The following is a 13,514-nucleotide window of genomic DNA, read 5'->3' as shown; positions in this document are numbered from 1 at the left end:
GGTTCAATAAAACCAACGACTGCGGAATAGACATTGTTTTGTGTTCAATCTAATTCACAGTTGCGTGGCTATTCAGAATTCAGAGCTAACCTCCTTTGGAGTTAACATCTGATATTAATACAGAGACAATATCATTGGATGGTGATAAGGAATAAGGATTTAAACTCTAATTGCAGTTACATTGGGGTTCTCACAGCTGCCGGATAAACCTCGTCGGTTAAATGTCCGACCAGATCATTTATTCCAGCATAAATGAGTTCATAACAGCAAATTAACTAATGCATTAGTGGTATAAATTCTTACAAGCTTATAGCTAAGATCACCACCATTTGAACTATATTGTGTTATAGCGGAATTTTGAGTTGAATGATTTATTATTTAAATTATAATACCAAATTATAATTAATAATAATAATAAGCATATTCAACCAGCTTCTGGCATAACACCGCAACAAGGTAACACTCTGGCATCTTCCCACTGTCCGTGCGCTGTTCTTATAGTGCGGCAAGACGCCGCTGAACACACTACAGGTGTGTGTGCCCCGCCCACCAGTCAACTGCTGTCACCTGTGAAAGGAGGAAAGAGGGAGAAAGGAGAGCCGGCAGGAACTGCGCAGCTCTCCCTGCTGAGTCCTGGCAACACATCAATTTCAAACAGATGGTATCGGTATGGTATCGGTATCAGCCAATACTGCAAAGCCAGGTATCGGGTATCGTATCGGGGCTAAAAAAATGGCATCGCCGCAACACTAATTAAGAGTGAAGTCTTTATTATGAGGTGTTTAACTTGGCCCAATGGTTTGTGTCCCAAAATTGCAGAATATATTCTTCCAAAAAATCTGCTGACTTGTGCTTCCACTAGAGCTACAGACGCAAAAGATTTGTGGCACCATGTTCTGTGGATCCCAAAACTGCAGAATATATTCTGCCAAAAAATGTGCTGACTTGTGCTTCCGCTAGAGCTACAGACACAAAAAGCAAAAAAAAACAAAAAACACTTTTTATCTACAAAAAAATAATGGTGCAACATAAACATAAAATCAGTGGTGGAGAAAGTACTGATACAATGTACTTAAATAAAAGTACAAATACACAGACAAAAATTTACTCAAGTAAAAGTCAAAGTACCACATTATTATTTTACTTAAGTAAAAGTAAGAAAGTACAAGCTTTCAAAACTACTTAAGTATTAAAAGTAAAAGTACTTGCCAACCATAATACCTAACGGCTTATATAATGTCATTAAGTGTACCTATCGTATTTATTTTTAATAAATCAGTAATGTACCGTTTTAATGAGCAATGCTGCAGATAAAGCATGTTTTATTGTGTTTACCCCCTGTGACAGTTTAGATTTAGATATTTTATTCTATGCATCAGAATTCCAGGGATGACCTGCAGGGTTACATGTAATTAGGCAAAATGAGAGAAATTATTATGCCTTTGAAATGTTTTATTTAATTCAAAATAAACACGTTCAAAAGAAAATTGCTTCCCTGAAAAAAGGGACTTTAAACTCACCTAACAAACATCAAGCGATTTGGAAACATCTAGTCTTTCGTCCTAACAAAACATGAACTTAACTTTTTTGCCAGCTATTTTGAGAGAACTTGAGAGAACACGTCACCGCCCGTTTCCAACCAGACTGCGCGATGACGTAAAAAACACGCGCTCGCGTAAAATACGGGTTGGAACTGCGCGTTATTGTACGGACGATAATATGCCTAATCGGCTTGCCATACAGGCGACAACTCCTCGCCGCTTCGCCTAAGCAAATTCCTGCGGGAAACACTGCCATATTCTAATTTATTGAATATGACTGTAACTGTTACATGGAGATTATTTTAATGGCGCTAACATTTATTTAATAACCAGGACGTGAAGGAGTTTAGCGTCAACTTATATGTAACATTCATGGCGGGAGACGTGATCACGACCGCAGTAATCACTGTTACTTACAAGTTCATGCTAGCTTATAACAATATACAGTAATCGTATTTATTTACTGCAGTCGAGTTCAACAAAAAGCTTGCTAAGATTACATAAAACTTCACTAACACAAATTAATTTAACATCGATAGCATTTAGCAACTTAACTTACCTCAATATGTTTTTTCAAATTTGATGGTGAATTTTTGAAAGATAGAATTTCATGCTTTCGGGGAAGGCAAATGCGGCATTGGAATCTCCAGGAAGCGTTTTTTGACCCAGTTATTTCAAAGAAATCTTTTAAATAAGGCCATTGGTGGGGCAGGTCTTCTGGAGGATGACTATCCTTGGACTCCATTCTGGGAGTTAATGATTCTGCAGGTCCTGCGTACTGTGCTGCTCTTCTTGAGGGAGGGCCTAATGGTTATTTCCCGCTTTGGATTGGTTCAGCGGACTGATTCTGCTTTCGCCATTGGATACTTTCAAACTAACAAACAAATCAAAAAACCGAAATGCGTCTTGGATGTAACGAGTAACGAAACGCTGTATAGAAATGTAGTGAAGTAGAAAGTACAGATACTTACTGTTAAATGTAGTGGAGTAAAAGTAGAAAGTATCCATTATTAAATCTACTTAAGTAAAGTACAGATACACGGAAATTGTACTTAAGTACAGTAACAAAGTACTTGTACTTCGTTACTTCCCACCACTGCATAAAATAAATGTTAAATTGAACTTTGTAGAGTCCACTAATGCAGGGTGTCTTGGTTCTGTGGCAAGCTCAAATTATCCCTTTACCACCGCCATGATTTGCATTTTTTTAAAGGTGTTTGTCCTGAGATGATCTGTTTTTTTCCTTAAACATGGTAATTCACACAATCATGCACATCTCTACTTTAGTGCCATTGTCCATGAGACATTGTTTCAGAAGTCTTCAATTGTGGCCAATTGTTTGGAAACAACCTTTTAATCCTTCTCTGATTAATGGGCAGAAACAGTTGCTTCTCTAAGTACATTGCTTATGCCTTTCTTTCTTTCTTTCTTTCTTTCTTTCTTTCTTTCTTTCTTTCTTTCTTTCTTTCTTTCTTTTACTTTGCAAGCTGGGAGTTGTGGGTGGAGCATGTGGTGAGTGGACTGAGAGATTGAGAACTTCTAACTTTGCTATTTCTTTTCTTGAATGTGTCTTTTTGGGTATTTTGATTGGATCACATTGGTGAAGTTTATTTGAAGGGTTTTTGATTATTTTTTAGTAAATAGGAGCCGGCGTTTTGCTGGGTTTTGCAAAACGCCGGGAATGGATTTCACCAAACTTACAAGGCAACATGGTTTGAAGATCATTCCTAGTTGTCCTAGCATTACAGTGGAGGAATGTAGTTTGGCAGTAGGCAAAGTTGTGGGTTGTAGCAGTGTCAAACCTGCGGCTCGGATGAACAGTGCAGTAGTTATTTTTGTTGATAGTGTGGAAAAGGCAAACAAAGTGATTGAAAAAGGTATCGCTGTGAATGATGTTTTTTTGCCAGTTTCCCCATTGAGCACACCTGCTAAAAAAGTCACTATTGCAAATATTCCTCCGTTCATTAGTGACGAGTTGCTAGTCAGAGAACTGTCACGGCATGGGAAAATTATTTCCCCTATCAGGAAGTTGCCAGCAGGTTGCAAGTCACCACTGTTGAAGCATGTAGTTTCACATAAAAGACAAGTGCTTATGATTCTGAATAGAAAGGATGAAGACCTTAACTTAGTGTTTAATGTGCGAGTGGAAGACTTTGATTATGCCATTTATGTGAATTCAGGCACTTTAGTCTGTTTTGGTTGTGGAGAAGTTGGTCATTTGGTTCGAGCATGTCCAAGAAAAAAAACTCCTCTAAATAATAAGGAGCAAGATGAGGGTGGTGAAAAGATACCGAAACAAACTAATGCCAAAGATGAAGGGAGTGCAGGGACAGATGAAACAGAAGGGACGTCTGAGAATCCTATCCAGGAAGTAGAACAAGTAAATGAAACTATGATTGAAGAAGACCATGAAGAACAAATTGTGCAAACTGAAAGTCAACTATTGTTAGACTCGCAGGAAAATCAGGTGGATGACACTGTGGAAGAGCAAAGTCAGAGTTTACTAAAGTCTCAACATAGAAAAAGAACGCAGATGAAATGGAAGCTATGGGAAGCAGTCAGATGTTGGAAGAAGACGGTTCTGAAGCTTCTTCAAAACGGAAAGAAATTGAGTGCTTTATTAGTTCGCAAACTGAAAATGAAGTTGGAGATAAAACAGAAATAGAATGTTCAGGGAAATGTCTGGAATTAGAAAGCAATATGGATGAAGAGGAGGAAGGAGAAGATGATGTTTGGACTGAAGATAATTTGGCCAGTCCATCCTGTAAATCTGTTGCTCACAATAAGCAGAAGAAAGGATATGATGTACAGAATGTTAAACAATTTCTGAGGGTCACGAAGAACATGAAAAATATTAAAGTAGAGGATTTTTTCCCTGACAAGAAACTTTTTCTCCTGTATGTGAGATCGCAGTTGAATAATAAAAAAAGTGGGGGCTATACTGACAAAGAAGTTTACCGGTTGAAAAAATTGATTGGAAAACTTAGACAAGAACTTAACAATGATGAGGAGTTTGAAGCTTGTTAGTCTTTTGTTTTTTTGTTAGTGCTAGTCCTTACACCTTTGGGAATGAGCCACTTCAGAGTTTCTACACTAAATCTGAATGGAGCCCGAGATGTGCGGAAGAGAATCAGTGTATTTGAATTAATGAATCTAAAACATCTGAATGTGTTGATGGTTCAAGAAACACACAGTGATCATTTAAATGAGGTAGACTGGAGGAGAGAATGGGAGGGTGAAGTCATTTTGAGTCATTTAAACCAGACTAGTGGTGGAATAGCAATTCTTTTCTCTAAACATTTTTTGCCAGAATCATATGACGTTGAAGAGGTGGTAAAAGGTAGACTAATGGTGGTGAACGCAAAGTATGAATGTTTCAATATTATATTTGTTAATGTGTATGCTCCAAATATAGGACGAGAGAGGGTTATTTTCTTACACAAGCTTGAAAATGTTTTATCTAAATGTGATGCTGAAAGTTTTCTTTTTCTGAGTGGTGATTTTAACTGTACGGAAAATGATAAACTAGATAGGAATCATTTTGAACCTCATCCAGCTTCAAAAACCTGTTTAAAACATTTGATAGATGTATTTTCATTAGCTGATGTATGGAGAGAAATGCATATTCAAAAAAGACAATATACATGGGCCAGGTGTACAGATAATTCTTTTTCTGCGGCAAGGTTAGACAGAATATACAGCTTTAGACATAATCTTGGTATTTTCCAAGAGTGTAATATTCATCCTGTAAGCTTTTCTGATCATGCTTTGGTTTCTTGTACTGTTTTTATTGCCAATCTTAAACATAAATCTGCTTATTGGCATTTTAACACTGCTTTGCTGTTAGATGTTAATTTTAAGAAGGCATTTAGTTTTTTCTGGAGGGTTCACAGATCTAGAAAAGAGGATTTTGGATCTCTAAAACAGTGGTGGGATCGTGGTAAAACTGAAATTAAAGAGTTCTGTCAACAGTACACTGTCAATGTTTCATCTGATTTAGCCAAATCTATGAGAGATCTAGAGACTGAAATTGTGGACTTGCAGGTTTCTGCACAGTCCACAGGAGATCGAGGTTGTTTTGAAGACCTCAAATCTAAAAAAGCTGCTTTGGCTGACTTGCTGGGCTCAAAAACACAGGGAGCTTTGGTTCGGTCCAGATTCCAGAAAGTTACTTTGATGGACACTCCTACAAAGTTTTTCTTTTCGTTAGAAAAAAAGAAAGGACAAAGCAAGTTTTTGCATGGCCTAAAATCAGATGCCAAGGTCCTTTTGACAGAAGACGGTGACATCAGACGGAGAGCAGCAGATTTCTATACTGATCTGTATAGCTCTGAATGCACTGAGGATGATGAGTGTGTTGATAAGTTCTCTAGTGATCTTCCGATGGTTTCTGTTGAGTTTACCAAAGAGTTGGGAGAGCCATTATCTCTGGATGAGGTTTACAGTGCACTGCAAAGTATGGAAGGAGGAAAAGCACCTGGCATTGATGGACTTCCAAGTGAGTTCTACAGAGCTTTCTGGTCGGACATCTGCGTGGACATCATGGAGGTTTTTGAAGAGAGCTTTGTCGACGAACTTTTACCTCAGAGCTGCAGGACGGCAGTTCTCACGTTGTTACCGAAAAAAGGAGATCTTCAGGACATTAAAAACTGGCGACCAATTTGTCTGTTGTGTACAGATTACAAATTGTTGTCAAAAGTGCTGGCAAACAGACTGAAAAGAGTGATTGACCAAATTGTCCATTGCACACAAACTTACTGTGTTCCCGGCAGGTCTATGTTTGATAATATAGCCCTCATTAGAGATATTTTGGAGGTCTCTGGTTCATTTGGCTGTAATGTTGGTTTGATTTCTCTGGACCAGGAAAAGGCTTTTGACAGGGTTGAGCACCATTACCTCTGGAAGGTTTTGGAAAGGTTTGGTCTCGGCCCTGAATTTATTGCCAAGATTATGGTTCTGTATGAAGACATTGAGAGTGTACTGAAAGTTAATGGCTGCTTGTGTAAACCTTTTAAGGTTACAAGAGGTGTTCGACAAGGTTGTTCTTTGTCTGGAATGTTATATGCTCTTTCTATTGAACCAATGTTAAAGAATATTAGATCACATATTGATGGTTTAAGTTTGCCGGGTTTTGATATGTCTTTTAGTTTGTCTGCATATGCTGATGATATCATTGTTATTGTTAAGAGTCAGGAAGAAATAATTAAGTTAGGGAAAATTGTTGATTTATTTTGTAAAATTTCTGCTGCACGTGTTAACTGGGTTAAGAGTGAGGCTCTGGCCATAGGTAGCTGGGTTAAAGGGCTTCCTAAACTCCCTGGTGGTTTAAAATGGAAAAGAGGAGGTTTGAAATATCTTGGAGTGTACTTGGGGGATAAGGACACAGAACAAAAGAACTGGGAAGGGGTGTTTGAGAAAGTGGAAGGAAGGTTAGGAAAGTGGAAATGGTTATTGCCACAATTGTCTTATAGAGGAAGAGTGCTTGTTATAAATAATTTAGTCGCTTCTTTATTGTGGCATAAATTAGCGTGTTTGGAGCCCCCTCCTGACTTACTCCCAAGGATACAATCCTGTGTGATTAATTTTTTTTGGGATAGTAAACATTGGGTATCCCAGGCTGTGCTATTCTTGCCCAAAGAGGAAGGCGGGCAAGGATTGGTTCATTTAGAGAGCAGAACTGCAGCTTTTAGACTACAGTTTATTCAGAAATATCTGCTGGGAAGGGAGGAAGATGTTTTCTGGAAACCATTAGCAAACATCATCTTGAGAAGAGTGGGAGGTTTTGGATTGGATGCTTCTTTGTTTTTATTAAATTGTAAGCTGAAATGCCAATGTTTTATAAAGGTCTGTTCAAAGCCTGGACTATTTTTAGTTGGAAAAGACTGGAAGTGGCAATGTCTTTGTTCTGGCTTCTAGAAGAACCTTTGGTGTTTGGAGCACGGTTGGATGTACAAGATGGAGCTGGAATTATTTTGTCAAGAAGATTGCTTGAGGAAAAAGTTCTGAAATTGAGGCAAATTGTTGAGGTAGCTGGATCAAGACTTCAAAACACAGAAGCAACAGCTTCTTTGATTGGATTAAAATCTAATCGTATCATGCAGACTGTCTTAGATTTCTGGACTGAAAATTTAACCTTAGATGAAAAACAGATGTTGATGGATTATTTCAATAGAAAAGAGTTTCCTGATGCAACAGATCCTTTTCCGGAAATGGGTTTTTCTATTGATTTTACAGGAATGGGGGCTCCTTTATCAAACACTAAAAAAGATTTGTCTTTTTGTATGATAACTGGAAAGTTATTATATAAAATGTCTGTTCAAGGGTTAAATAAAAGACAGTTGAGTGGAAGGACTGATACGGTTTGGAGAGATAAGTTAAACGTTGGAGAAAATCAGAAGCCTGTTTGGAGGGTCCTTTATAAACCTCCGCTGAGTAAGAGGGTAGGTGATTTACAGTGGAGGGTGTTACAGGGAGCAGTGGGTGTTAATAGTTTTGTGTCCAAGTTTAAAAAAGATGCAACTGGACTGTGTCCTTTTTGTGAAGAAACTGAAACTATTTTCAGTTTCAGTTACTAGTTTCTTGATTGCGAGCGACTTGTTCCATTGTTTCATTTATTAGAAAATATTTTTAAAAAATTTGGAGTTATTTGGTCTAAAGTGGCTTTTATTTTTGGTGCAGGCTACACAAAAAAATAAGTTATTAAGTGGAAATTGTGAAATTTTTTGGTAGGACAAGCAAAATTATCCATTTACATTAGTAGAAGGAACAAAATGAATAATGTTCCAGAGGAAAAAGCTGGTATAATGTTTACCTTGATGGTTAAAAACAGAGTAAGAGCTGAGTTTTCTTTTTTTTCATTGATGAATAACCTGACTGAGTTTTTCTCTCTGTGGTGTTTTAACAATATTGTGTGTTCTGTAGTTGATGGAAAGTTAATCTTTAATTCTGTCTTTAGGTGATGTAATGTGAAAACTGTTATAGTGAATGTTCTTTGGAAAATAAATGTGTTAAAAATCAACAAAAAAAATCTTTCTTTCTTTCTTTCTTTCTTTCTTTCTTTCTTTCTTTCTTTCTTTCTTTCTTTCTTTCTTTCTTTCTTTCTTTCTTTCTTTCTTTCTTTCTTGGCATTGCACGTATGCTTCTGACCAAGCGGATAATTTTTCCTCTGTTCTGAAAAATAAAACCCTAAAATTGAAAGAATGTGCACCCCCCCCCCCCCCCCCCCCCCCCCCCACCCCCTCCCTCCCTCGGTGTAAACCTAACCCCGAATGCAGAGAACAGGCCATTAAATCTGTATTTATGGTCTTTGGGCCACTTAAAGACACCCACCAAAAATAGAGTGAGTCACACCCACAGGCACATATAACAGCATTTCCATCCACGCAAAAATGTTCCACAAACCACATACATTCATGCCCTTTTGTATCCTCTGAAGGCCAATAACCTTCTGCACCCTAACCTGTAGCCTCGATGCACTAATTAGGCTGGAATGAGGTCCTAACCTCAGAGTAACCCCTCAGAGAAGCAAGGTTAGGCCAAATAGCCTTTACTTGGAGATATAAGGCAGCTGGAAAGTACCACCCACACACACATGCACACAGGCTGAGCCATTTCCCTCGTCGTGTGATCTGGTTCAAGTCTTCCTAAAGAGGAACAAAATGTAACCGAGGAATGGAGGGAATCGATCGCAAATGCTCCAGTTCCCTCCAGTTTCTTTCCGTTTCCTCCCACACCAACCTCACAGGCCTATGACAGAGGGAGTTATCCTGTGAAAAGCTACAGCGCATGTGCGCTGTAGAACAGGAAAAAATACAGCTTCCTTTGAGTGCTGTGTGAACAGGATTTCTCCTGTAAGTCATGATAAGACCTCATGAAACTCTACAGGAGAAGCCAAACCAAAATTAGTCATGTAGCTCCAACCTTAGCTATTTTTATTTTTCTATGCTTCTGAGGAGAAAACAGAATAGATTCTGAGAGAACCGTCAGTGTCAAGCTTTGATTGGGCCCTTCATGTAAGGTAACAATTAAGGTCATAGAAAAAAGGCACTTAAAGCTGTGGAGGGTTATCGGTCTAATCCACTTACACCCTCAGTGCTGCACATCACAGTGAACACTGCAGTTCAGAGGCATGAAACTGGATTGATAGAAAACATCTATTCTTCACAGTGCAGGTCACTCACACCCACTCTCTGCTGAGAACTCAGGGAGGAGCAGCAGAAAACCCAGGGGAAACACAAGGAGGGGAATCTGGGGAGCGGAGGGAGAAATGCAAATAAAAGTAATAAGTGGGTTGGCTGGGAGTCAGGCCTCAAATGAGAAGAGCTTGAGGTAGTGCCCCATCTTGTGGACAAAGTTTATAATTACACTCTGATTCTCATCTTTACAGAGAAAAACAACCATGTTCAAACTTGACTATGAGGCATTATTTGCGGTTTAAAGTAAACAGTCGCTCAAAAGACAAACATACTTTATACAAGTCCCAGGTTCCACTTGGCTTTTGTTTTAAATCACACCGAAATGCACAAATGGCTCAAATGTTTTATTAATCTTATATTGCAAAAAGTATTTGCTTGTCAGTTTATCATGGGTTTACCATGATGTTGGCCCACCCTTTGCAGCTCTAACAGCTTTCATTCTTATAGGAAGGCTTTAGGAGTCTGTTAAGTAAAATATTTGTGAATTTTTCCAGAAGGGCATTTTTAAAGTCAGACACTGATGTTGGCCGAGACAGCGTGGCTTACTCAAATTCATCCTGAAGTTACTCTATTGAGTTGAAGTCAGGACTCTTTGTAGCCTTGTTAAGTTCTTCCACATGAAACTCACTCATGCATGTTTTCATGGACCAGGCATTGGTCACTGGTATGCAGTCAGGTAGGAAAAGGAAGGAGCCATCTCCAAACTGGTCCCACTAACTCAGACTCATTCATTAGATTGCCATATGGAGTGGCATAATTTTTCACAGCATAATCTACCTAGACAGCATACCTTGGTGCAGGGCCCATATAGACAAAGAGTCCTCTCATGGAGCTCCTGTCTTAGCCTAAAAATTCCTACCCAGGAATCCTAGCCTAAAAGCAATTCAGATCGCTGCTGAGAGTGACTCTGAGTAATCTTAGTGAAGAGGTGTGATGCTGTATTTTAAGATCTGTGATTGCTTGATATGACAAAAAGAAGAAAAAAAATGCGCTCCTAGTAATCAAAGGACAGAAATCAGACTGGATTAGGAAATATTAACCTGACCCTAGCCAGATTGATATCGCTCCGCCTAGCTTCACTCACATCCATCTGGGACCTCTCCCATAGAGAGTGGTCTCCAACCAATTTTATTGTCCAGCCAATCAGAACGCAGGGCTGGAGATTCATAGATGTGACGTAGTGGAGAAGCGACCGTGAAAAAAAACAATGGCGGCTTGCATCAAGGAAGCAAGCGTTAACATTGATGCTGCTATTTCTTCCGTGTTGTCCAATCTACCTAATATTGATTCATTAAAAAAAAGCGAAATACATCTGGCTAGGGTCAGGTTAAGGAAATATGGGTCTTGATGATGAAAACTAGCTAAATTTATTTATTGTCACACATCATCAAAATATCTGAATGCACCTTATTTTTGATTTGCTTAATGTTATGTTCACTTGCCAGTCATACCTTATGTATGTGACATTAATGTGCACTCATCTGCCAGGACTTTACTAGGATTGCTTAGTTGTATAAAGTAGTTTGATTTGGCACAATGTCTGACGTGGAATTGAGGAAAAAATGGATAAAGCGAGTTATCTCTGGGAGAAAAAATTTTGAAAGGTAAATTGGTCCCTGGATTGCAGCACAAATACACAGACTTTGAATCATATTGCCACAGATCTCTTTGTTCCATATGTGTCTTGGAGCTTTAAGCATGAGCCTATTCTTTGTAAATTGTTCCACTTTTTATTCATGATTATCCAACATTTTTCCTATTATTTATCCTCAACAAAGTGACGTTAGGTAGAGCCGCCTTTAACCTGTCAGGCAGCTGAATCCTATTAATTTCCTTCTATTGGAATGATAAAGTTTATCTTATCTAAACGTCATAATTGTTTGATTCTGAAAGAAGATTATGTGCTCAATTCCTGCACTGTTTAGGTGGTGGATCAGCCAATCAGTTTCCAGTTTCTGTTTCCACCATCTTACCTGCTTCAGACACTCTCAGGCTCATTAAAAGTCCCCCTCACTACTCCCAACATTTCTTTTCACTTTAGGGGCTCTCTTAAGGCCTAAGATGCTGTGTGAATAACTTTGATCTTACTGAAGTAAAATTCTAAGAAAAATCTTAGAATTTGGGAAATTCTAAGATTTTTCTTAAAATGACATCACTAATAGCTACTTTTAGTCCAAGGAAGCTTTGTGAATACGGGCCATGGACTTTAGTGCCAGTACCCATGGTATTCATTGGAACCTCTGAATTCAATGATTTGGAAAAATGACCCAATACTTTTAGCTAGGGTATCATTTTAAGATCCATTCCTATTACAATCCATTCCTATTACAATTTTCAATGATTTGGAAAAATGACCCAATACTTTTAGCTAGGGTATCATTTTAAGATCCATTCCTATTACAATCTTTTTTGCTTTGCCATCAAAGGGCAGTGCCTTGCAACCTTATGATGTGCCCCAAGTCAAACACACCTGAATAAGACTTATGCTGCTGTTCTTGATAATCAATTCAAATTTTTTTGCTAAATTTTTACTTTATTTTTTTTTTGCGTGGTCAATCATGCAACAATTAGTCTGAATGGTTCAAGACCCCAAGTGCTCCTCACCATGGCAACAGCTGTGAAGATCGCTGAAAGACCATCCTGGATTCACCTCAGCCACTGTAAGTTACAGAGAGTGTTAAACGCCAAAGGTTAGAACAGTGGGGAAGTCCGACTACAAAGGGGTTTGGTTTTTTAGGACCACTTGTCTAAACATCGGTGAAGAAACCAACTGATCCCTGTTCTTTAGTCTTCTGCTAACCTAGCAAAAATGGGGTTCCCATGGAGATGGGGCTTCTTTTTGTGTTGTGGCTGTTGCGTGCATTGTCTGTTAGAGTCCAGATCTGCTGAGTGAGAGAGGAAAGAGGTTCATCCACTCCACTGCCATGAAGATTTGGCTGGGTAATATCCCTAACCACCATGTTGACAACCTATGGGAAACGTATGCAAGAGCTGTAGCCCTGCAGCATAACAAGACTGACTGCTATGTGTGTTCTGTCATGCCTAAATCTACCAAGCAGCCTACCTTCTACATAATCCCCATGAACATCTCAGGCTATTTATAGAATTTAAAATTCTTCTTCTAACGTATAAAGCCCTTAACAATCAAGCTCCATTATATATCAGAGCTCTGATTACCTTGTACGTTCCTAAGAGAGCACTTTGCTCTTAGACTAGAGACTCTAGACTCTAGAGTCTCTAAAAGTAGAATGAGAGGCAGATCCTTTAGCTATCAGGCTCCTCTCCTGTGGAACCAACTCCCAGTTTAGGTCTGTGACGCAGACGGCCTGTCTACTTTTAAGACTAATCTTGAAACTTTCCTTTTTGACAAAGCTTATAGTTAGAGTGGCTCATGTTACCCTGAGCTATCGCTATAGTTATGCTACTATAGGCTTAGGCTACTGGAGGACATCAGGGCCTATTTTTCTCACTCTACTGAGTTCTACTGTTCTCCAGTCTACTGTTCTCCAGTTTTGCATGACTGTTGTCATTTCAGCTTTTAACTTTTTGTTCTCTCTCTTTTTTTCTTCATAGTAGGTACACTTGGTATGGCATTCGGTTAGCTGTGACATCATCCAGGGAAGACAGATCACCTGCTATTATCATCTAATGTAGAACAGATTACTGGATCAATGTGTGCTTCTGTGCTTTTTAGTCTGTCTTGTTGTGTCTCTGCTGTCTTCTGTAACCCCCAGTAGGTCAAGACAGATGACGTTCATATTGAGCCTGGTTCTGCTGG

The sequence above is a fragment of the Fundulus heteroclitus genome, unplaced genomic scaffold (genome assembly GCF_011125445.2).
Source record: "Fundulus heteroclitus isolate FHET01 unplaced genomic scaffold, MU-UCD_Fhet_4.1 scaffold_50, whole genome shotgun sequence".
NCBI classification, from domain to species: Eukaryota; Metazoa; Chordata; class Actinopteri; order Cyprinodontiformes; family Fundulidae; genus Fundulus; species Fundulus heteroclitus.
Note: the sequence above shows the minus strand (reverse complement) of the source record.